General features: G+C 40.7%; 1 protein-coding gene across 25 annotated transcripts in view; it reads right to left on the bottom strand.

Moving 5' to 3' along the window:
- Positions 1-15,094, bottom strand: part of LOC115136122 (CMP-N-acetylneuraminate-beta-galactosamide-alpha-2,3-sialyltransferase 4-like) — a 66,462-nt gene extending 51,368 nt beyond the window's left edge. For 7 of the 25 annotated variants that reach the window (XM_065023811.1, XM_065023815.1, XM_065023806.1 and 4 more), the window contains exons 1-2: positions 1,077-3,189; positions 275-350 (exon numbers count right to left, since the gene is read on the bottom strand). The gene's annotated coding sequence lies outside the window, so the exon portion shown is untranslated. Of the gene's footprint in view, positions 1-176; positions 248-274; positions 351-1,076; positions 3,190-7,755; positions 7,843-10,398; positions 11,117-11,882; positions 12,026-14,437; positions 14,683-14,919 lie in introns of those variants that run through there. The other 18 variants (XM_065023817.1, XM_065023822.1, XM_065023827.1 and 15 more) reach the window with 15 other exon arrangements.
- Positions 15,095-26,989: the final 11,895 nt, after the last annotated feature.

Here is a 26,989-nt window from a genome sequence, read left to right as displayed (position 1 = left end):
ACGTCCCAAATGGCACCCTATTCCCTATATAGTGCACTACATTTGACCAGGGCCCATAGGCACTATTTTTGACCGGAGCCCTATGGGCCCTGGTCAAAAAGTAGCACACTATATAGGGAATAGTGTGCCTTATGAGACGCAGCCTGTATCTCTCTTACAAGCCACACCGTGCTTACATAAACTCTGCCATCCTCTGTAGCACTCAAATCCTGTCAAATGCAGAAGGACCTTGAGGAGGACCAGGTGGCTGAATGAAGACAAAAGGGAGGTTTACCTCTGAAGGAAGAAATGTGAATAGTAGTAGGACACACAGCACAGCAGCAGCACAGGTACAAGTACTCTGGACCATGCTGCAAATTAACACAGGGAGGTGATTTTAATGTACAGATACCCTTTGCACGCTTCACAGCACAGCATGCCGTTCTCGCCTGGGTCAAAATCCGTAAAAGAAAGGCAGACACAAAACAATTTCCCTGGTGGTGTTGAAGACACAAGGGCATTTGTTATTTCAATTTAATGCCATAAAATATTTTTCACTAGCCGATTTTGACCCAGGCGAGAGCAACATGCTGTGCAATGCTGTGACACAAATAACAAAAAAAAAAAGACTGGTCAAACTCAAGCTCTGGGGGCTGTATATATCAATCCAGGATCAGTTTATCCTTTCAGATAATAATCTGAACTTTAAGTGAACTGAACTTGAACTTCAAGACAGTGAAAATGTCCTGGAATTTGACTAATGGTAACGGAACTGTTTTTCAACACATTACACATAGCAGAGTAGCAACAAGACAACATCTGGGGTGCTTATTAACAATAAGGCGTTACAAGCAACACATTTCAATATATTCACAAAGAAAAGCCCTTTTTTTTTACTAACCTCCCCTCACATTTGAACTGACTAATGTTAAGGAAAACCCAACAGCAGATTATACAATAACATAATACCATGACTGGTTTAGTCATAACTGACTAAATTACGTGGCATTAGGTTATCTGAAATCTGAAGAATCTGTTAATTCTCAAACTGATAGAATTGGATATAATTCATTCAAATACTGGTATAAATCACTTACTTTTGGTGTTCTTCAGGGACATCTTCACCTGCTCCTTCTCATGTCTGGAGTGTTTGTGGTGATGGTTTCACCCTGAGAGAGAGAGTGAGTGAGTGAGTGAGTGAGTGAGTGAGTGAGTGAGTGAGTGAGTGAGTGAGTGAGTGAGTGAGTGAGTGAGTGAGTGAGTGAGTGAGTGAGTGAGTGAGTGAGTGAGTGAGTGAGTGAGTGAGTGAGTGAGTGAGAGAGAGAGAGAGAGAGGAACATCCCATTTAATAGATCGCCCAATCAGCTAGCCACCAGTCAGCTGTAACAACTGCCCTTTTCCTCCCTCCCCTCATAGGTTGGTCTACACACACACACACAAAAGCTCTCTCTCTCTCTCACACACACACACACACACAAGCTAGGAATTGCCAGGGTCCTCACAATACAATATTATCACAATACTTAGGTGCCGATATGATATGTATTGCGATTCTACATGCCCTGCCATTAAATAATGTGATTTTATTGAGATTCCATAGTCCAAACATATTGGGACATGAGAGAGCCATAATAAAATGTTTTGGTCAATCATGGAAATAAAAGTGCTGAAAACAAATTGGCTCCTTATTTAAAAAGAAGATGGAGAACAAACTATGAAGGAAAAATACTGGAGTTTTGGTGCAGGTACAACCAATTAGTGCAAAAATAATACTGTGATATTGTCAAAAAGATATCTTGTCAAAAATAATATTCCGATATGTAAAAACAATTCAGCATCACTAACACACACAAATCTAATTTTATTTGTCAAATGTGCCGAATACAACAAGTGTAGACCTTACCGTGAAATGCTTACTTACAAGCCCTTACCCATCAATGTTGAATTTGTTTTAAAGTAAGAAAATATTTGCAAAAATAAATAAACACAAAATAAAATAAGCTAAAGTAACAGTAACGAGGCTATATACAGGTGGTACCAGTACCTAGTCAATGTGAGGGGGTCAGAGCATGTGAGCGGAGTTGAGCAGTTGGAAATCTCACTCATGGAGCTGTGCTTGCAGACAGCTCCAGCGCTCAATGTGGCATTGAACGTTTTAGCAGGATTCTTTCTCTTCACAACTGGCTATGTGATTATTGCAGCTCAATGGGTTTAATTTTGTTGACAATTTTGATACCTTTTGGAAACAAAACACGTTTTATAAGGAATATGGGATCCAACCAAATCATTTGGGTTCCTGGATCCTTTCACAGCATTATAAGGCTACGTTGAGACAATGACTTATCAATGCCCCAAGCCCAAATACGTTAATCCCTACCATTGTGTCTCTGAGTCGTCATAATGCTTTAGCAAATGTACATTATACCAGGGGCGTTGGTAGACACAATGTAAGTAACCTAATTTATGTCCCTCTAACTGCCCTGAATGCCTCTGCTGATCCTACAGCTATTGTATGCAGCAATCATGTGCCTATGAACCAGATTTATGCTGTTTGTACTGAGGTGGTGTGCCCTAGTAGGAAGGCCACTGTGTGCAGCTCCCCCTGCACTAACATAAATAACATGAGCATATCTACTTCTGCTAAGCTTCCCAGTAAAGCAATGAAAAGCATCACAGAACAGAGCTCAAAATAGCCCATGTTAACATATGTAGCTTAAGAAACAAGGTTCATATTCTGACTATCTCTGAAACTCACTTAGATAATACATTTGATGATACAGTGGTAGCAATACAACATTATAACATTTACAGAAAATGTGCTTAAAATCAGTATCCAGATCCATCGGATGTAGTGATCACAATATAGTAGTCATATATCGGAAAACCAAAGTTCCAAAGGCTGGGTCTAATATAGTGTAGAAGAGGACATACAATTCATGTTTTAGTGATTCCTATGTTATTGATGTAAAGAATATTTGTTGGTCTGTGGTGTGTCATGAGATGCAAACAAACGCTGCACTTAACACATTTGCAAAATTGCTTATCCCAATTACTAATAGGCATGCACCCAATAAGAAAATGACTAAAAACTATTAAATCATCGTGATTGATAAGGAAGTGAAAAATTATGGTTGAGAGGGATGAGGCAAAAGTAATGGCAAATAAGTCTGGCTGCACAACCGACTGGCAAACATACTGCAAGTTGAGAAATCATGTCACTAAACTGAATAAAAGTAGAAACTACATGATGAAACAAAGATAAATGACATAAAGAATGATAGTACAAAGCCTTGGAGCACCTTGAACTAATAAAAAAAAAGGCAAACGCTTATTCATCACAAAACCGACTGATATTGCCAACTACTTTTTTTCATTGGCAGGATTAGCAAATTTAGGCATATGACATGCCAACAACAACCGCTGATACGACAAATCCAAGTATATCTGAACAAATTATGAAAGACAAACCTGTTACCAACCCTAAGTAAAGTTTTGAAAAAAACGTGTTTGACCAGATACAATGCTATTTTACAGTAAACAATTTGACAACAGACTTTCATCACCCTTGTAGGGAAGGACATTCAACAAGCACAGCACTTACACAAATGACTGATGATTGGCTGAGAGAAACTGATGATAAAAACATTGTGAGGATGTTATGTTAGACTTCAGTGCAGCTTTTGACATTACCCATCATAGTCTGCTGCTGGAAAAACATATATGTTGTGGTTTTACATCCCCTGCTATATTGTGGATAAAGAGTTACCTGTCTAACAGAATACAGAAGGTGTTCTGCAAGAAGCACCAGTGACTCGGTCTATAAAAAAATGGTCAGATGAAGCAGATGCTAAACTACAGGACTGCTTTGCTATCACAGACTGGAACATGTTCCAGGATTCTTCCGATGACATTGAGGAATACACCACATCAGTCACTTGCTTTATCAATAAGTGCATTGACGACGTCGTCCCCACAGTGACTGTACGTACATACCCTAACCAGAAGCCATGGATTACAGGCAACATTCATACTGAGCTAAAGGGTAGAGCTGCTGCTTTCAAGGTGCGGGACACTAACCCGGAAGCTTACAAGAAATCCCGCTATGCCCTGCGACGAACCATCAAACAGGCAAAGCGTCAATACAGGGCCAAGATTGAATCATACTACACCGGCTCCAACGCTCGTCCGATGTGGCAGGGCTTGCAAACTATTACAGACTACAAAGGGAAGCACAGCAGCAAGCTGCCCAGTGACACGAGCCTACCAGGCGAGCTAAATCACTTCTATGCTGGTATCGAGGCAAGCAACACTGAGGCATGCATGAGAGCATCAGCTGTTCCGGACGACTGTGTGATCACGCTCTCCGTAGCCGACGTGAGTAAGACCTTTAAACAGGTCAACATACACAAGGCTGCGGGGCCAGGCTCCGGGACGGATTACCAGGACGTGTGCTCCGGGCATGTGCTGACCAACTGGCAGGTGTCTTCACTAACATTTCCAACATGTCCCTGATTGAGTCTGTAATACCAACATGCTTCAAGCAAACCACCATAGTCTCTGTGCCCAAGAACACAAAGGCAACCTGCCTAAATGACTACAGACCCGTAGCACTCACGTCCATAGCCATGAAGTGCTTTGAAAGGCTGGTAATGGCTCACATCAACACCATTATCCCAGAAACCCTAGACCCACTCCAATTTGCATACCGCACAAACAGATCCACAGATGACACAATCTCTATTGCACTCCACACTGCCCTTTCACACCTGGACAAAAGGAACACCTATGTGAGAATGATGTTCATTGACTACAGCTCAGCGTTCAACACCATAGTACCCTCAAAGCTCATCACCAAGCTAAGGAGCCTGGGACTAAACACCACCCTCTGCAACTGGATCCTGGACTTCCTGACAGGCCGCCCCCAGGTGGTAAGGGTAGGTAACAACACAGTTAAGCAGTCCTCCAGGACTCTTTCCAGATATGGGCGTTTAGATTCGTGTTTAGTGGACATATTCCCCACAAAGTGGAGTGGTCATTCGCAACGACGTGATGTGCCATTTCTGTTCAAGGTGAAAGCAGATCGACTTTTCGGATTTTGAGTAGGCTTGGCTTGATCAAGCGGGCCCTGGATATGGTCTCGAGCGAGATAAATTTGAATTTTAACGTCCTTGCTATGGGTGTTAATTCCTGCGAACCTGGTGTCCGGTAATTCCCTGTCTAGTCCTTGTGACTTATCTTTTACCCTTTTCTCAAATGTTTCTCACTTTAGTTCTTCATGTAGTGGAACTTCTAGAGAACCTTGGTCTACATTTTGATCGTCCTTTAACCCTTTGTTACCCTTGTGCTCTGACACTTTGTGTGGATCGGGTGCAGGAACGTAGCGAACAGGTCGATTGTAGCGGTAGTCGTTTCGATGGCGACGTACTTTACAGTTATTTTGACCGCGGAGGTTATTGGAATCGTGGTTTCGTGGTAGAAACCGTTGTTGAAACCGTCAACGCTCCAATACCTGATAATGCACCCTCTAACTGGAGTGAGTGCTCCTGGTCAAACTTCAAAACCGAGTGGTCAGGGCTCTTAGCGTTGTGAACTTTTGATGCCTCAAAAGCTGTGCTTGCATTCTCTCTGAGTTGTAAGATAGGCAAGCCAACGTGGGCTGCAGGGCCCAAGTAGGTAATGAAGGTGGGATACATGTTTGATAGAAACATTTGTTTGAATGGTAACAGCTCTTCCATTCCTGTTTCAGTGAGTAGACCAAAGTAAGCTGAACGAAGTCTATGATAATAAGCTTGTGGGTGTTCGTTCCGAGCTTGTTTGACGATGTTAGCCAGTTAGCTATCATGTTTGCGAGTAGCAAAACCACTGAATTCTCATTTCAAAGCTATGGCAAGTTTAGCGTAGTCATTTAGCACGTGTTGATTGAACCCCGTCACGTGTCTATTTGATGTTCGCTTCAACAGGTAAACTCTGTCAGAACCCGTAGCATCCGGTTAGCCATCCAATGCGTCCTTTATGTCAGCTAGGAACGTCTCAGTATCGTTTGGCTGACTTGGAACAGCATTAAAGGTGGGGAAATTCTTGACCAGTTTGTCAAGGTATTCTGTGACAAGCGGGCGGAGAGGTTTGGCTTCCTCCCGTGGGAAAATTGGGGCCGAAAGGCCAAGAGGAGAAGCCAAGCTTTGGCTTTGTTGGCAAAGAGGCACCATATTACTCAGTGCCGAATGGCCAAGAGGAGAAGACTGAGGGACACATGAGGGAGGCAGTTCCAGAGATAGCAGAATTTTTCCCTTTTCTGCATTTGTCATTGGTTTTCCGGTTCTCCCCACCTGTCCCCTTATGTCTAACATTACCTGCTCATGCTTCAGCTGTGCACTGCGGTATTGGACCGATGCCAAACTCGGATGGCAAGACATCAGGGCTAGACTGGAGAGAACATTTACGAGGCCCGAGCCCGATGTTTGATTTTGGAGAGCGTTGTTCGCCATGTCTGCTGTTTTTCCGTTAATGGCATAATTAGGGTTGGTATCGCTGCTGAGGTCAGAGATCAATCCTTTTATGGGTGGGGACTACCACCTCTGATAGCTTGCACATTATTAGAACATTTGAAAGGAAAAATGTTTTTCCCATTTTTCCAAAGTTTGGTTTTGGGATACGTTAGAAGCTAATTTTTTAAATATATTTATAGACGTTAATGAACCATCCATACTATACCAGTAATGTGGGAGTCGGATGTGAATGAATTTGCAAAAGTAAATTTGATTAATTAATCAATGATAATGATTAATCATACCTGGATAGGCTATCTGGGAATTAAACCTTACTTAACCTGGGAAGTTGGTTCATCTCGGTTACTATTGCAACGTTTAAAATGTATCATTTAATTCCCTTTGTTAGCTTAGCCTATCATGCTAAACTTATCCTATTTGTACAGAAATCTCACTTCCAAGTACAAAATAGGGTGATTTTACATATAACGTAATTACGTTCAAACCATTTCTCTGCCTTATTTTTTAGATGTTTTAACCAGAATGCACGGCAAACAACGAAATGCACCGTGTTCTACTCGCGTGGAAATGTGAGAAAGATAATTATCGCTCGTCAAGCTAATATCTACTCAATTTCAATTGGCTGGCTCTTTGTCCTTGCTTGAGAAATTAATAATGACTGAGCCTACCCGGTTCTGAAATGCGGGAGGCAGAAATTGCCCACATTTGGCCAAACGCTCTATTTCTCAAATTTCTATAAGTAGCTGGATTGTATCCTAGCACTAGAAATGTATTGCTAATGTTACCCACTGGCTACGTCAGAAACCACGGCTATTCTTATACAGCACAGGGAATTCAATAACACATTGAACTGGATTTTTACTAGTGACGTCTCACATTAACCCATTCGGCATACTTTTTGCTAGCATTATATTACCGGAGTGCATCATACATAAAAACAGATACGCCTGTGGCCTACCAACACTGGCTTAGCGCGGTAGGTGGACAGATCTATCCTCTAATTTCTAACCTTACTGGCTCGATGCCCTTGCTCTAGAAATTAATATTGACTGACAGAAATCATACAGTTTGGCCTGACGGAAGAGTCCCTAGTGGGCTAAGCCGATATGACAGCTTGGTGGACAACAGGAAGTGGGTATGGACTGAGAAAGAAACTGGAAAGACCAAAGGGATCACTACACACAGTTGATAATTATATTCATTGAAATGCTAATCCTTTGCACATGAACGCTCACTCATTCGGGAATAATTGCAATGAATATATATTTACGCCCAAGTGTCGTTGTGATCTTCTCTGTTGGCATCCGGTCCGTCTGGTGGAGAGTTCATTCGAGTCTCTCTCTCTCTTTCAGTTTCCCTGAAGATCAAAGTCTTTAGTGGTTAGGATGGGTACTTCAGAGTACCATCTCTTCTCATAGAATAGATGTTTCGGCGGTTGTCGGTATTCTTGTCCCAGGTTTACATAATTTCTAGCTGCAGACTAGTAATTAGTATCTATGATTTGCGCTTATTCTGTAGGGATCGATAGTCTCAGAGTTGAACCATTTCCAGCCGTGTAATTCTCCACGTGGTATGGTTTTCTAATCTTGGTACTCAAGCCTGTGCCACCTCAGTTTACATCGAGGTATGCGTGGTCTAAACTATTCACAATCACAGCTCACGCTGTGGGTTTGCTCAGTCTAAAGAGGATTTTCTTAGGGGCTTTTATTTGTAAAAGTAGAAAAGGCGCCTGATCATGTCTATGCTCACATTAAAGGTTAAACATCACATTACATCATTTCACAAATAGTTTCATCATTACTCATTCATTTTATACAAGAATTAGATGCAAACCCCATAATTGAGAAATGTACCCATTCAGAGACCCATTCATATTTATGTGTTTCCTGTCCTCTCTGAGGTCACCAAATGAAACACACTCATCATAATGTCCCTTTAGTAACCACGGACCATTCCCACCATCTCACTAGTGGACATATTGTTTTTTCCCATTTTGGGGATTTAGGAGTTCGGCCACCTGAAATACTTTGTTCACTCTGTGGTCTCTCTACATGAAAAGGGGGAGAGTTTCCGCCAGGAATTTACGATCTGAGATAACAGAATCTGGGTGTAGGAGAGAGTGAGAGAGGGGGAACCCACAATCTATACCCAGAAAAGGCCACGTCATGACAACACCTTGCTATATTGTTAGCTAGCTAACTACAGCTACTGACACAGATTGTAATTTTGCTATGTTTTGGGCTTAATTTCATACAAGCATATCTTCGTCCACATTACCTCACCTCGCTGCCACTCCACGATTACTTTTGGCCTTTTTAAAAAGGAGGCGAGAGAGGACGGAGGACAGGACACAGGATTTTAGCAAATTCAACTGCGAAAAGGCCTGTGTACCAAACGACCACCATTCTCAATGTGTTCCTCCCTCTGAGGTCCTACCGTAGTAGTGTTGTCGTGTTTGGGAGTCTAGACACTACAGCTTGCCGGCAGGCCTTGGTCAACCCGCAGAGGGAAGGAGAGGGAGCAGGTGGGCATGCTCCACCCCACAGCCCGGGGCCATGTAGCTCAGGGCGGTGAAGTGGATGTGGAAGTGGTAGTAGGAACAACTGGTAGTGGAGGTGCACCTTCAGCTTACTGGCTGCCAAATAAACAGTCAGTAGTCCTAGGAAAAGTAAGTCCCATCCCTCTAACAATCGCAATACGCTCAACAAGCAAGGTATAAATATATCCTATAAATCACATTGGCTACGGATGCCTGTCTGCATCAAACTTTAAACATTTCATCAACTATTAACTTAGTTCCTTCCGCCTGAAGCTTGAGCTAGTGAACTTGCAACATTGTATAAAATATTCTGGGCTCTCAGAGTTTCCTGTGCCAGTGAGCTTGGGACAGACACAGCTGTAGGCTATTTGCGCAAGGGATAAGAAACAGTGCTTGACTTGGGCAGGAGTTCACCAGAGCTGAGTACCGGCACCTCAAATTTTCAACTGCTTGAGCTCTTGTTCCTCCTATAGAATATTAGCTCAAAGGTAATGTGGAGCTCCTGCACCTACATATGAACAGTACCAGCACCCAAAATGAGTACCGGAACCTATTTCAGTCCAAGTCAAGCACTGATAAGAAGTAATCAGGTAGGCCTATTTTATGACGTTTCCACTGGATCAGAACATTACATTTTCACCTTTCACGCTGAGTGGTTATCGAAAGGGAGAGGTGGAAAGATTTTTCAAATACATTGAGGAACTATTGTAATTCTAAATAATGTTAAAACATACTTTGTTTGCTTGCTGTTTGAGGTGAAGAAAACATTACTTTGAGAAGCTCGACAGGTCATTAGTGGTGGTATGTTAAGCCAATCAGAAATACTATCAGATCCCCAAATGGGCACATTTATATGCCTCCATTTACGCACAGGCCAGGTAGCCTATAGGCCTACATCTATGCTTGCGCGTTCTTACTCAACATTGACAGGAGCGCTCCAAACAAAAGACAATGACTAATCGACAAAACATAAAGTTGAGTGAGCTAGGATGAAAATAGTTAATATAACTTTTGAAATGTACAGCGAAAAAGGGGCCAGTCTTACAGTATTCTCCCTGTACACCAAGTCAGAATCGCAAGATAAATAAAGGGGGCATACAGGCAGACAATGAAAGCTCTTTCAATATTCAATGATTACATTTCTCTAAAACAGGCTATAGGCTACATGTGCACCACTAAGTCAGAACAGTAGGTTAAGTTATGAGGGGGAAAGGACCACATTATTAGGGTGAGGCACGTAGGCTACTAACAGCTAACTACACAACATACACTTAGTATCACTTTCTTAGCTACAGTATGTATCGAATATTGTCATATATTCCCTGTCATATTACATAATTTATGCAGCAGCATACAATATTTGTTTTGACTCACCTTGTTGTGCTGTCCTCACAGAAAGGTGGTGCGGCCGTCCTTCTTGCGGGCAAATGCTGGTATCAAAGAGACCCTTAAACCTAAATTTGGACCACACATCCACTCCACTGAATAGCAGGTTAGTCATTGCTTTCCAACGTATGCAGTTAGCCAATGATTCCTTCCAAATCACTCATTTTTGAATTTGCCATTTCCAAATAGTTGTGTAATATTTATGTCCAATGAGCAGCAATACGTTTTTTCTATAATTTCTCTTCATATGACAAGGATTTAAAAGGATTTGCCAGTAGATTGTGGACTTGATTCATGATGATGACTGCTAGTCTATCTTGCTAGCTAAGATTTTGAAAGTATGATGTTGACATCAGTCCAATCAAAGCTACGGTAGATATAATGTGATTTGACGTCATTTTATCTGCGACCTTGAGCCTTCTTGGATGGGTACTTTGAATGTAACTCCTAGCACCCAAGAGGCTTGGAATTGTTGTCCCCATGAGTGACATAACACTGAGTCAATCACGGCGCAACTAGAGATCATTACCAACCCAGACACTCTGTATATTCCCGCTGGCTGACTCACCACCACAGAAAGCAATGAGCAACCTGCATGTTGGAGGTGCCTTACTCAAGAAAGCAAAAAAAGAGACCATTTTCGTATGCGGCAAAGCTGTCATAAAGGCAAATGGTGGCAACTTTGAAGAATCTCAATTATAAAATATATATTTATTTGTTTAACACTTTTTTTGTTGCTACATGATTCCATATGTGTCATTTAATAGTGTTAATGTCTTCACTATTTATTCTACAATGTGGAAAATAGTACAAATAAAGAAAAACCTTGGAATGAGTGGGTGTGTCCAAACATTTGACTGGTACTGTATATATTTGTTTCTGCTCGACTAAAACAATTTGAGTCGACTAACAGCATAACAACCAAACAATCTACTAGTCGACTAATTGGGGTTAGCCTTATTATTTACGCAAAGAAAAATTCTACAAGAGAACATTGTGAGAGCTATTGATTTTATGGTCCTGCCAACCGTCCTAAGCATATATATATATTTTTTAACTTTATTTAACTAGGTAAGTCAGTTAATAAGAACAATGCTTTGCGGGTCCAATGCTTTGCGTTTCTGCATCGGACGGCCTATGTTAAGATTGAAGATTAGTTGGGATTAATAGTGTCATTGACGTCACACGTGGCAGTTGGTATCGTACAGAACACCGTTTGGGATTGAATATTAGGCTATATCGTCCATTCACTGTCATTTCTACAGACAGTAAAGCACAAAGCCAATACAACAAAAAAAAATACAAAAATAAAGCAAAATAGAATGAATGTTGTGTGGTACCCTAAATGAACACATAACTGTTGTACTTGTTGTTATTGCACTTAATAGCACCACTGCCAATTTCGCTAATAACTGCTGCTTTTTAGGAAGATTTTTCTTGCAATAACTGTGATATGTAGTTGTTTTACCTACCTTATCTGAATGCACTGACTGTAAATCACTCTGGTATAAACTAAATGACCAAAATGGAAATGAATGTCACACTCCTGAAAATAACAAATGACCCGTATAAGAAGAAAGAAACACAAGAAACTATTGCTGTGTCAGTTGGATGTGAAACATTGACTAAACCGGAAATCACACAGAGGAGGAAACAGCACCAAGACCACACTTGACTCTCTGTAAAAAACAGCATTTTTGATAAGTTCTCTATCTCGCTAAATCACCCATTAAGGTCAGGGGTTGAGCTCCAAAATAATTTTCATACCATTGATTGAAATATGGTCATTCCTGTGGATCTGTAGTTGTTCCACTCACAAGGTAGTGAAACTCTCACATGGTAGTGAATTTGAGAGTGGTTACATTACATACATACTTTCCCAGCCCCACCACTCAGCTTTCTACCAAACAGAAAACATTGGTTAACTGCTTGCGATGGTGGCAGAGGTGGTAAGAGATGCCAAAGCAAATTCCAGGTAAATATATAGTCCCAGCCCACTCATCTGAAAGTGGCACATCCTACGTTGTTTGTGACACATTTGTAAACAAAATATGACCCCAATCTTAATGGTGTCTGTAGGCTGAAGTACCACTGCAATTTGAAATATATTTGAGAGTACTCACGTACACACACACAGACATGTCTAAATTAGAGTAATGGTGAAGCAATTCAAGGTTGCAGTGGGAAAGATGTGCTACCATTGGCTGTATAATACACCAATTGCCATTATACACACTCACCACTCATTGCCCAGACCAGCACAATCTTAGCAGGATCTACATCATCATTATGAAACTTTCCCAGACATTGCTGTGTAACCAATAGACCTGCCCCAACAGGACGGAAACAGACCATTTTAGTGAACAATGCTTTCATTTTAGTGAACAATGCTTTTTTTCAGAACTCGGCATCAAGCACATGGCTCCCCACTGGAAAACAGGGTTCATTTCCTGTCTCCACCCTTCCTCCTGTGTCACCCTCATTTCTATCTCCCCATATGTGTCCATTAACAAAGCCTGATAAAAATACCTTAAAGTAGAGTGGATATTCCACTCTTTTTAAAAAACAAAGGTCACTTAAAGGTAAAGTAAAAGACGCAAAAACTAAACTTAAGAACAGGAAGCATATAAATAACGCACATAGAACAGATCTACCTCTTCTTAGACTTGCTTTCAATGAGAACGACAGATCTATAACTAAACATTTCTATGTGAAATTGATCAGGTTGATTGTGTTTCACAGAGAAGACAAACACTGCACCTTGAATTTGTATCTCTACATCAGATAAGCATTTTGAAATAGTAGCCTGTAGTCAGTCCCTATCAGTTTCTTGAGAAGCACCTGCATCAAGGATAAGATGACTTCAATGTGACTGTTCACAAACAGCCTAAAAAACGTTGTCACTTAGTTGACTGAAATTCACCCCAGTTGACGAGTCAGAATTGCTGTCTCACTTTATGTGATTAGTCACATTTCTACATTCATAACATCTTTAGGATTATGAAAAAATGTGATTCCTCAGGATATATCAAATGTTATGGTGTTCATTATTGTTTTGAAAAATTAAGCACATTAAAAGGGGTCTTCTATTGAGGTCTTTTTCACACGAAAGTTTAAGGTTAGGATTGAGGGAGGGAGGGGAAGCTGATCCTAGAGCTGTACCTAGGGAAACTTCACCTCGGAAACCAATAGCAGCAGACCCAATGCCTTTCAGAGGACTGTAGCAGTGAAATCCTGGATGAAGATCCATAAAATGTTTGCGGCATGGAACTATCCCATTGTGACGGAGCACACATCAACAAGATTAGGCTTTAAGGCCTGCTCTGTGATCACTTATTTTGACCAAGGCCCAGTGCACTAATTTATAGGGAATAGGCCATTTGGGACAGAGTCGATGTATAATTTCAAAAGAAAATGAATACAATACAATGTAGCAAAAGTAACCTCTTTAGCATCTATCTGGCAGCTATAGGCCTACACACCATATTTAATGTTTCCTCTATTCTACTTGACATGTAATTATCTGGTGCTATTACTACTATAAAACACCCAATCAACATGGTTCTGTGTCTTGATAGTCTGTAATTGGTTGGTGTGTTTGCAATGAATCACACTATTCTTCACCATCCCTTCTTCTCATATTGTTTGAGAACTTTAAGTCCCCAGTTGAAATTAGATGATTTATTATGAATATATAGTTATATGGCATTATCATATTCCTTAATCCAAACATCATCCCTATAAATTAGTGTAGGCTACATTAGTTAAAATGTAATGCTGCAATGTTGGTAGCCTAATAAAAACTGCATGAATTCAATAAATTATACACAAAATACACATTATTCAGTCATGCCATGTGTTTTTGCAACTCGCATTGTTATTCATGCCAAAGATTCCGAATTTTACCAACAGTCCACAACTTGTTACATTTAATAAACATGTATTATTACTAATGAATGTCTTACCATAAATAGATTTAGAAAATAGTAAATAGATTTAGAAAACCGAAGAAAAGCCGAGAACTTACCCTTGTAGAACCACAAATATTGTTCCCTGTAGCTGTCAACTGAAGGTAGGTCTATACAGTGGATAAATGCATACAAGACTGAGGGATGGTAGCTATGCGTCTCACTATTCTTTAGGGTCAAATATGACACAATTCAGAAAGATAACAATATTTGAAGACGATGTTTTCAAAAGTACACCATTTGAAACGCTGTTGTCAAGAAACAACTGCTTTTACGCACGATATTGGACAAATACCCGATGACTTCTAGGCTACACTTAAACGCATGCGCCATGCACTGGAAATTTGTCACTACAGAAGAATCTTTCGGTTTTTACCAACTAACTGTACAATGAGAATGGCGCTGACGGAGATGGCTGCCATTTTACGACCCCGTAACTAATTGTGCTATTGTGTATGTTTTTTCGCGTTATTTGAAACGTATTTTGTATGTGTCTTATGACCGAAAAGAGCTTCTAGATATCAGGACAGAGATTACTCACCCCGTACTGGAGAGTCGGGCGGGAATGATTTACTTTAGACGCCCGAAAATGCCCTCATCCCCGTCACTCGCAGGAGAAAGAGACGGAGGTATCAGGGACGAGGGTCCGGGTGCCTTGTAAGGATCCGACGGGAGAGCGAAATCTACCTTTACCATCCAGCATACCACCCTGCCTACCACTGCTGGCTTGCTTCTGAAGCTAATCGGGGTTGGTCCTGGTCAGTCCCTGGATGGGAGACCAGATGCTGCTGGAAATGGTGTAGGAGGCACTCTTTCTTCTGGTCGAAAAAATATCCCAAAGCCCCAGGGCAGTGATTGGGGACATTGTGCTGTGTAGGGTAAGGTCTTTCAGACGGGATGTTAAATGGGTGTCCTGGCTCTCTGAGGACATTAAAGATCCCATGGCACTTATCATACGGGTGTTAACCCTGGTGACCTGGCTAAATTCCCAATCTGTCCCTCAAACCATCATGGTCACTTAATAATCCCCCATTTACAATTGGCTCATTCATCCCCTGTAACTATTCCCCAGGTCGTTGCTGTAAATGAGAATGTGTTCTCTGTCAATTTTACCTGGTAAAATAATGGATAAATAAATAAAATAAAATATTAGCCAATGTACAATCAATCAATAATAAAATAGACAAACTATGACAACGTCCACTACAGTTGAAAAGTTCAGGGTCACTTAGAAATGTCCTTCTTTTTGAAAGAAAAGCACATTTTTTTGTCCATTAAAATAACTTCAAATTGATCAGAAACACAGTGTAGACATTGTAAATGACTATTGTAGCTGGAAACGGCAGATTTTTTATGGAATATTGTTAGGGTTGCGTCAATTCGAATCTGGTATCAGGATAAATATGACATTGAGTCACCGATTGTATACTATGTATTTTTTACGGAGTACCACTCTCCATATTGTTTGAGTGGCTGAGTTAGTTTTGACATAAATCTGCTTGAAAATCTATGGCAAGACTTAAAATGGTTGTCAAGCAATGATCAACAACCAATTTGACAGAGCTTGAAGAATTCTGAAAAGAATAATAGGCAAATATTGTACGATCCAGGTGTGCAAAGCCCTTCGAAAGGTACCAAGAAAGCTCACATCTGCAATTGCTGCCAAAGGTGATTCTAACATGTATTGTCTCAGGGTATGTAAATGATATATCTGTATTTCATTTTCAATTAATTAGCAAAAATGTTTTTATTTTATTTTATTTATTTTTTTACATGTTTTCACTTTGTCATTATGGGCTATTGTGTGTAGATGGGTGAGAATTGTTTATCTCCATTTTGAATTCAGCAAAATGTGGAATAAGTCAAGGGGTATGAATACTTTTTGAAGGCACCGTATGTTTAGTATCTGGCAAAATTATTATGAAAAAAATGTGCATCAATATTTTCTCTAAAACTGATTTTTGGTTTGTAAGTGAATTTCAAAGTGGCAGACATTTGTGGCCTTGTTTCATTTGGTGAAAAGTCCATCCTCCACCCTCTCTCCTCCGTGACCAGGATGTCGAGGAGATGTCATTCCGTTAATAGGCGAACGGAAGAGTGTCCTCCTTTCATCGATAGCCACCTTTCATTGAGGATAAACATGCAGGTCCTTCGTGGAAGAGTTTTGAAATCTCCCAAACCCTCTTTGAATCAGCTTTAGTTTTTTCTGGGGAGAAAAACATGCCTCCTTGAGCTGGCTGAGCAGGCCTTGGTCAGCCCACAGGAGGAAGGAGAGGGAGCAACTGTGGTAGTCCCGGGAGTCTGCCTGGAGGTTCTGGATGACATCCGAAAGCAGGTGGGCATGCTCCACCCCACAGCCCAGGGTCTTGTAGCTCAGGGCGGTGAAGTGGATGTGGAAGTAGTAGTAGGAACAGCTGGTAGTGAAGGTGCACCTTCAGCATACTGGATGCCAAATAAACAGTCAGTATTCCTAGGCAAAGTAAGTCCCATCCCTCTAACATTCGCAAAACACTCAACAAGCAAGGTAGAAAAATGTCCTGATCAAAATAAATGTCCTATAAATCACATTGGCTACGCATACCTGTCTGCAACAAACTAAATATTGCATCAACTATTAACTTAGTTCTGGCCCGAAGCTTGCGCTAGTGAACTTGCAACATTGTATAAAATATTCTGGGCAGCCTCCCGGGTGGCGCAGTGGTCTAAGGCACCTAGCTGTGCCACCAGAGACTCTGGGTTCGAGCCCAGGCTCTGTCGCAGCCGGCCGCGACCGGGAGGTCCATGGGGTGATGCACAATTGGCATCAATTCTCAACTGCTTGAGCTCCTGTTCCTCTTATAGAGTATTAGCTCAAAGTATCGTGGTGCTCCTGCACCTACATATGAACAGTACCAGCACCCAAAATGAGTACCGGAACCTATTTCAGTCCAAGTCAAGCACTGATAAGAAGTAATCAGGTAGGCCTATTTTATGACGTTTCCACTGGATCAGAACATTACATTTTTACCTTTCACGCTGAGTGGTTATCAAGAGTTTATCGAAAAGGAGAGCGATGGAAAGATATTTCATATACATTGAGGGACTATTGTAAATCTCAATCATGAACTTGTTTGCTTGCTGTTTGAGGTGAAGAAAACATTACTTTGAGAAGCTCCACAGTTCATTAGTGGTGTTGTGTTAAGCCAATCAGAAATACTATTAGATCCCCAAATAGGCACATTTATATACCTACATTTGCGCGCAGGCCAGGTAGTCTATTGGCCTACATCTATGCTTGTGCCTCCTTACTCAACATTGACAGGAGCGCTCCAAACAAAGGACAATGACTAAATTGACAAAACTTGTAAATGGAATGAAATAAACTTAATCTTGAGCGGGCTAAAATGGAAATAGTCAATTTACCTATTTGTTCAGCACTTTTTAAATGTACAGTGACAGAACTCAGATCATGGGCCAGTTTTACAGTATTCTCCCTGTATACCAGAACCACAAGATAAATAAAGGGGGCATATAGGCAGACAATGAAAGCTCTTACAATATTCAATGATTACATTTCTCTAAAACAGACTATAGGCTACATGTGCACCACTAAGTCAGAACAGTAGGCTAAGTTATGAGGGGGAAAGGAACCAAATTATTAGGGTGAGGCACATGGGCTACTAAAAGCTTACTAGACAGCATACACAGTATTACTTTCTTATCCACAGTATGTATATATCCCTGTCATATTACATCATTTATGCAGCAGCATACAACACATTTTTGGGCTCACCTTATTGTGCTGTGCTCACTTGAACAGGAAGGTGGTGTGGCGGTCCTTCTTGTGGGTAAATTTAGTCATCAAAGATACCCTTAAACCTAGACCATACACCTACTCCACTGAATAGCAGGCTAGTGATTGCTTTCCAACGTATGCAGTTAGCCACTGATTCCTTTCAAACCACTCATTGTTGAATTTGTGATTTCCAAATAGTTGTGTAATGTTTATGTCCAATGACCACCAATACATTTTTTCTATAATTTATCTTCATATGACAAGGATTTAAAATGATTTGCCAGTAGATTGTGGACTTGATTCATGAGGATGACTACTTGTCTATCTACTTTATAACTACGGTAGATGTAACGTGATTTGACGTAATTTTATCTGTGACGTTGAGCCTTCTTGGATTGGCACTTTTAATATAACTCTATGGTAGCACCCAAGGGGCTTGAATTTTCGAGCTCTCCCCGTAGGTTTTGTGGTGACATAGTGTCCCCATGAGTGACATAACACTGAGCCAATCACTGTGCAACTAGAGATCATTACCAACCCCTACACTCCGTATTTTCTGCTGGCTGACTCACCACCACAGAAAGACATGAGCTATGCTAAAATAGCTGCATGTTGGAGGTGCCTTACTCGTGAAAGCAAAAGATAGACCATTTTTGTATGGGGAAAAGCTGTCATGAAGGCAAAGGGTGGCTACTTTCAAGAATCTCAATTATAAAATGTATTTTTATTTGTTTAAGACTTTTTTGGTTACTACATGATTCCATATGTGATATTTCATAGTTTTAATGTCTATAAAATAAAGAAAAACCCTGAAATGAGTTTACTGGTACTGTATATATGTGTTACTGCTCAACTAAAACAATTTCGCTCGACCAACAGCATAACAACCAAACAATCTATCAGTCAACTAATTGGGGTAAGCCCTATAAAAATCAACCATGAATTTGTGCTCTGTATAAATTGTGATCATTTACCACGAGCTATGATCAATATCAAACCAGAGAAATTCCATGGATTTACACAAAGAAAGATTCTACAAGAGAACATTGTGAGAGCTATTGGTTTTATGGTCCTGCCAACCCTCCTAAGCATTTAAAAAATATATTATTTTTTTTACCTTTATTTAACTAGGTAAGTCAGTTAAGAACAAATTATTATTTACAATGACGGCCAAACGGACGACGCTGGGCCAACTGTGCCCGCCCTATGGGACTCCCAATCACGGCCTGATGTGATACAGCCTGGATTCTAACCAGGTTACTGTAGAGACGCCTTTTGCTCTGAGATGCAGTGCCTTAGACTGCTGCACCACTCGGGAGCCCCTAATAGCATACACATAATTCATAAACCAAGCACACATCTCATTTATGCTCCTATATCCATGGCCTACTCCTATGCTCTCTCTACACACCGTCCTTTATCTACAAGTTTTCATGCAGCCTCACATGGAAATAACATGTTTGGCAACAAACAGTTGGTCCATAAGAGAAGGGCTGACTACATCATATCCCAGTGTATAGAACAGATAAGGGCTACACTTACAGTACCATTCAAATACATGGCGACAAACTGTCCATAACACAAAGACAAGGCGGACCTATAATCTGTCATTGTCGCCTATAGAAAAGGCTTTGTGGTTCTGCTTCAGACGGCCTATGTTAAGATTGAAGATTAGTTGGGATTAATAGTGTCATTGGTGTCACACGTGGCAGTTGGTATCGTACAGAATACCGTTTGGTATTGAATATTAGGCTATATCGTCCATTCACTGTAATTTCTAGACAGCCAGTATGGCACAAAGCCAATACAACAACAACTAAAAAAACATAAAACAAAGCAAAATATAATTAATGCATGTTGTGTGGTACCCTAAATGAACACATAACTGTTGTACTTGTTGTTATTGCACTTAATAGCACCACCGCCAATTTTGCTAATAACTGCTGCTTTTTAGGAAGATTTTACTTGCAATAACTGTGATATGTAGTTGTTTTACCTTCCTTATCTGAATGCACTGACTGTAAATCACTCTGGTATAAACTAAATGACCAAAATGGAAATGAATGTCACACTGCTGAAAATAACAAATGACCCGTATAAGAAAGAAACACAATTAACTATTGTTTTGTCAGGTGGATGTGAAAATCTGTTGATGTGCCCTTGAGCAAGGCACTTCACCACAACTGCTCCTGTAAGTTGCTCTGGATAAGAGCGGCTGCTAAATGACTAAAATGCCAAATGTCTGCAAAGGTGATGCAGAACCCGGCATCAAGCACATGGCTCCCCACTGGAAACTGGGTTCATTTCCTGTCTCCACCCTTCCTCCTGTGTCTCCCTCATTTCTAACCCTCCATATGTGTCCATGCCTGTCTTAACAAAGCCTGATAAAAAATACCTTAAAGTAGAGTGGATATCCACTCTCTTTAAAAAACAAAGGTGACTTAAACGTTCAATATGCAGAAATCGCTCCCGCCATTTCCTGGTAGCGAAAATTCAGATAGTTCGCCTAATTTCAGTTTATGTGACAAAGCAATAAATGTAAAGAATTATTGTAACATCTAAACTGCTGTGAAATATCCTTTCAATAACAAACCATATTGAATTTTCAGCTGTTTGAAGTTGCTGTACAAAACAAAGTAAAAGACGCAAAAACTAAACTTAAGAACAGGAAGCATATAAATAACACACATCGAACAGATCTACCACTTCTTAAACTTGCTTTCAATGAGAATGACAGATCTATAACTAAACATTTCTATGTGAAATTGGTCAGATTAATGGTGTTTCACAATGAAGACAAACACTGCACCTTGAATCTGTATCTACATCAGATAAGAATTTTGTAGTCAGTCCCTATCAGTTTCTTGAGAAGCACCTGCATCAAGGATAAGATGACTTCAATGTGACTGTTCACAAACAACCTAAAAAACATTGTCACTTAGTTGACTGAAATTCACCCCAGTTGACGAGTCAGAATTGCTCAGTCTCACTTTATGTGATTAGTCACATTTCTACATTCATAAAATCTTTAGGGATTATGAAAAAATGTGATTCCTCAGGATATATCAAAGGTTATGGTGTTCATTATTGTTTTGTTTTTTTAAATTATGCACATTAAAAGTGGTCTTCTTTTGAGGTCTCACAATTCTCTCTGGGCTGATACCCAAACAATGACTCTACACCAAGACTCTCCAACACTGTTCCGGAAGAGCTACCGTCCTGTAGGTTGATTCCAACTCTAATCTAGCGCACCTGATTCTAATAATTAGCTGGTTGTGTTGCTGAATCAGGATGGTTACACCAGGAGTTGGAGCGAAAACCCACAGGAGGGTAGCTCTCCATGGACAGGATTGGGGAGCACTGCAGAGAGATAAGCTGACACGGGACTTAACATACACCTGCTTACAAACTAAAAGAACAACAGCCTTAAGGTGACATTTAATTTTTGAACTATCCCAACACAGTTAAAACAGTATGTGTGTGTTAAATGTGTGAGAGAGTGTGTCTGTATGTCCTGGGAGAAAGTGAAGTGGGTGTGAGGGAGACTACTCTTGTGGTGAATGTGTGAGAATAAATGTTTCCACCACCATCACTACAGGCACACTACTGTGTGCACAACAAAAGGGTTTGAAATGAGGAGCTCCCAAATACCTATAGATTGTAGTGAGATGTTGGTCCTAGATGCTGATCTTGGGTCAGTTTAGCATTTTTCACATGAAAGGTAAAGGTTAGGATTGAGGGAGGGAGGGGAAGCTTATCCTAGAGCTGTACCTAGGGAAACTTCACCTCGGCAGACCCGATGTCTGTAGCAGTGAACTCCTGGATGAAGACCTATAAAGTTTACGGCACATCAACAAGATTAGGCTTTAAGGCCTGCTCTGTGATCACTTATTTTGACCAAGGCCCAGTGCACTAATTTATAAGGAATAAGCAATTTGGGACAGTCGATGTATCATTTCAAAAGAAAATGAATACAATACAATGTAGCAAAAGTAACCTCTTTAGCGTCTGGCTGCTATAGGCCTACACACCATATTTAATGTTTCTCCAATTAGCACCAGCTAATTACATGTCTGTAATGGATTGGTGAGTTTGTATTGAATCAAACTACTATTCACTGTCCCTTCTTTTATCTAGCATGTCACATTTGAGTTGTGTAAAAAGAAAGTCAATTTAATCATCTTAAATCCTTCACCAGTCTGATAAATGTAGCCTATTCTTAAAATCAATGTTATCTCATATTGTTTGAGAACTTTAAGTCCCCAGTTCAAATTATATCATTTTTTATGAACATGAAATAATATGGCATGATCATAGTCCTTAATACAAACATCATCATATAAATTAGTGTAGGCTAGATTAGGTCAAATGTAATGCTGCAATTTTGGTAGCCTAACAAAAATTGCATGAATTCGATAAATTATACACATTATTCAGTGATGCGATTCCAGCTAGCACAATGGATTTGGGCCGATTCCAGGTTGAGTTGGGGCACTTGGCTGAAAGTCAGACTCGGCTGACGTCAAGTGGCCCGATTCTGGGCCGCCATAGGCAGTATTACTTATGGCTAGTATGCAGGGATTGGGCTCGGGCCAATTCCGGTGTGAGTTATCTGGCCCAAATGTATTACTTGGGGCTCGGGCCGAATGGGCCTACTATCTGGCAGATGATTACACGGGCTGCTTTAAATAATTAACATTTCATTATTTATTTTTACTTATTTTCTAATTGTTTCTGTGATCAAAAAAGAAAATTAACATTTAAATTAAATTCTTAAAGAGTCCTCTGTAGTATTTTTGTATTTTGATACTTTGTGCAAGCCAATTGATAAGCATAAATAATGTTGTGGATCGAGCCTCCCTCTAACACCATATCCAAACCGCACTCACGCATGCGGCATCTTGCGCAAATTGATTTTGACCCCACACCAAACGCGATCACGACAAGCAGGTTGAAATATCAAAACAAACTTTGAACCAATTATATTAATTTAGGGTGTTGATGAATAGCTATATGAGAAACGAGACCAAGTTGAGACTCTGGACAAGGCGGATATGGTATAGTAAAGGCCGTTTATTCAAACGTAATGATATCTGGCAAAACGTGCTGCACGGCCCCTTTTCGTCTAGTTCTTATGGAACCATCAGTAAAAGAGAGAGAGAAACATGATGGGCAGTCCATTTTATACATTGAAATGACATATGTAGATTCTGGTAGTCCTGGCTTCTGGTAGGTTGCTTGTAGGTGATTGACAGTCCCCTCCAGCCTGGTGTCCGTATCCCATTGGCTCTTGACAGAGTTCTTTGTCTTTGGAGCCCATCCCGAAGTGGGTCGAGTGTGTGTGTGTGTTTAGGAATTTCAGTGTTTACGTTATCTTGGTCAGCCCCCGTAAGGGGTTGTATCAGTGCGGTTAGTATCTACCGAAGGACAGGGGTGAGGGGAAGGTTTATGACACAGTGTGCAAGCTATTTTATCATGCTTAGGCCACAGGCAGACAACAGTCAGTGAATGCGTTATTACATGTGTTAATATGTTACTACAATAACGTGTTAATATGTTACTACAAGGGACAGGTCGAAAAGCATGAACACACCGCTCGCATCGTAAACATAGATGTTATTCAATTATTGCACCCATACCGCTCGCGCACACCAACAAGCGTCTGCGTTGCCAGGCGCTAAAATAGAAGTTGCTTCAATTTGTGGTGCAGAACGCACTGCAAGTCCTGCCTCTCCCATCTCCTCATTGGCTTTGAAGCATATGCCCACGTGCCATCTCCTCATTGGTTATACCCACTTCGGTGATTTAAAGATGAACTGAGTTCGGTCGGTTGTCGTGGTACCTATGAAAGTTAGATGCCAATCGCCATATAAAGTCCAAAGAAAAATCTTGAAAGGAGGAGATATGACTAGAAATGATTCGCTGACTGTTTTATGTGTGGTTTAATTGTCATAGTAGAGGACCTTGTGCATTTCAGGTAAAATAACAAAGCAAAGTTTATATCCCAGAACAAATTAGCTAGCAACTACAAGCTAGCGAGCTAAATTGCCATGAATGTTAAATGCTTTTCAACCTGTCCCCAAATTCATATAATTGGTTCAGAGATTGTTTTGATAATAAAAACCTGCATTGGCCCAGCGCCGTTGGAGGGTTTGGCCGGCCGGGATGTCCTTGTCCCAACATGCTGTAGCGACTCTTGTGGCGGGCCAGGTGCATGCAAGCTGACACGGTCATCATGTGTATGGCGTTTCCTCCAACACAAAATGTTTTTTTGTGGATGAGTCTAATTTGTATGTATAAAATGTATGATAGTAATATTTAAAATTATTACAATTGGGCAATTTTGTATACATGTATTTAAATTTGCATCAGCTGGGGAGATTCTGGTAAGATGCCGGCAAAGTCGGCTCAATTCTGGTAGACAGAAACGCTCGGTGTACTTGAATGACTGCCCAGAATCGGCCCATTTTGATTCTGGGCCGATTCAATCAGTTCTGGCCCCGGCAAGAGGGCCGCTTCAGGCCGATTCCTCATTGCTAACTGGGATGTTTTTTGCACAGGCATTGCCAAAGATTCAGAATTTTATCAGCAGTCCACAACTTGTTACATATAATAAACATGTATTATAACTCATGTCTTACGGTAAATAGATTTAGGAAACCGAAGAAAAGCATAGAACTTACCTTGGATACAAGGATACATGCATACAAGACTGAGGATGCGTCTATGCGTCACACTATTCTTTAGGGTCAAATCTGACAATTCAGAAAGATTACAATATTTGAAGACAGATGTAGCCAAAAGTACACACCTCGAAACGCTGTTGTCAAGCAACTGCTTTCATACAGATAGACATTCCTGACGACTTCTAGGCTACACTTAAACGCATGCGCCATGCACTGGAAAATGGTCATACAGAAGAATCGTTTGGTTATTACCAACTGTACTAGTCGAGTCGGTCCATCCCTTCTAAATACCCGTTATTTAGACATGTTTCCTAAATGTGCTATTCAGGTATTAAAATGGTTTCTCTAAACTTGGTTGTTTTTCCTCCCAAAATGTTTTTTAGTGTAGTCAGTGGCACACTATCATATTCCACCTAACCAGTGGTTTAAAGTAAAAATACTTTGAAGTACTAATTAAGTAGTTTTTTGGTATATCTGTACAGTCGTGGCCAAAAGTTTTGAGAATGACACAAATTTTAATTTTCACAAAGTCTGCTACTTCAGTGTCTTCAGATATTTTTGTCAGATGTTACTATGGAATACTTACGTATAATTACAAGCATTTCATAAGAGCCAATATTTGCAGTGTTGACCCTTCTTTTTCAAGACCTCTGCAATCCGCCCTGGTATGCTGTCAATTAACTTCTGGGCCACATCCTGACTGATGGCAGCCCATTCTTGCATAATCAATGCTTGGGAGTTTGTCAGAATATGTGGGTTTATGTTTGTCCATCCACCTCTTGAGGATTGACCACAAGTTCTCAATGGGATTAAGGTCTGGGGAGTTTCCTGGCCATGCACCCAAAATATTGATGTTTAATTCCCCGAGCCACTTAGGAAAAGGCATTGTTCGTCACCAAACTGTTTCTGGATGGTTGGGAAAAGTTGCTCTCGGAGGATGTATTAATACCATTCTTTATTCATGGCTGTGTTCTTAGGCAAAATTGTGAGTGAGCCCACTCCCTTGGCTGAGAAGCAACCCCACACATGAATGGTCTCAGGGTGCTTTACTGTTGGCATGACACAGGACTGATGGTAGCGCTCACCTTGTCTTCTCCGGACAAGCTTTTTTCCAGATGCCCCAAACAATCGGTAAGGGGATTCATCAGAGAAAATTACTTTACCCCAATCCTCAGCAGTCCAATCCCTGTACCTTTTGCAGAATATCTGTCAGTCCCTGACGTTTTTCCTGGAAAGAAGTGGCTTCTTTGCTGCCCTTCTTGACACCAGGCCATCCTCAAAGTCTTCGCCTCACTGTGTGTGCAGATGCACTCTGCTGCTGCTGTCATTTCTGAGCAAGCTCTGTACTGGTGGTGCCCCGATCCCGCAGCGGAATCAACTTTAGGAGACGGTCCTGGCGCTTGCTGGACTTTCTTGGGCACCCTGAAGCCTTCTTCACAACAACTGAACCACTCTGTTTGAAGTTCTTGATGATCCGATAAATGGTTGATTTAGGTGCAATCTTACTGGCAGCAATATCCTTGCCTGTGAAGCACATTTTGTGCAAAGCAATGATGACGGCACATGTTTCCTTGCAGGTAACCGTGGTTGACAGAGGAAGAACAATGATTACAAGCAACACCCTCCTTTTGAAGCTTCCAGTCTGTTATTCGAACTCAATCAGCATGACCGAGTGATCTCCAGCCTTGTCAACACTCACACCTGTGTTAACGAGAGAATCATTGATATGTCAGCTGGTCCTTTTGTGGCAGGGCTGAAATGCAGTGGAAATGTTTTTGGGGGATTCAGTTCATTTGCATGGCAAAGAGGGACTTTACAATTAATTGCAATTCATCTGATCACTCTTCATAACATTCTGGAATATATGCAAATTGCCATCATACAGACATTGTTAAAATTAATATTTGTGTCATTCTCAAAACTTTTGGCCACGACTGTACTTTACTATTTATATTTATGACAATTTAGTACTTTTTGCACCACTAGACTTAAGTACATTTAAAACCAGATATTTTTAGACTTTTACTCCTATAGTATTTTACTGGGCGACTCCCTTGAGTCATTTTCTATTAGGGTACCTTTACTGAAGTATGACAATTCAGTTATTTTTCTACCACTGCACTTGTCCAAATACATCAAGCATCTTCAGA

The sequence above is a fragment of the Oncorhynchus nerka genome, linkage group LG10, assembly GCF_034236695.1.
Source record: "Oncorhynchus nerka isolate Pitt River linkage group LG10, Oner_Uvic_2.0, whole genome shotgun sequence".
NCBI classification, from domain to species: Eukaryota; Metazoa; Chordata; class Actinopteri; order Salmoniformes; family Salmonidae; genus Oncorhynchus; species Oncorhynchus nerka.
The sequence above is the reverse complement of the archived record's forward strand: the minus strand, read 5'-3'. Positions and strand labels throughout refer to the sequence as shown.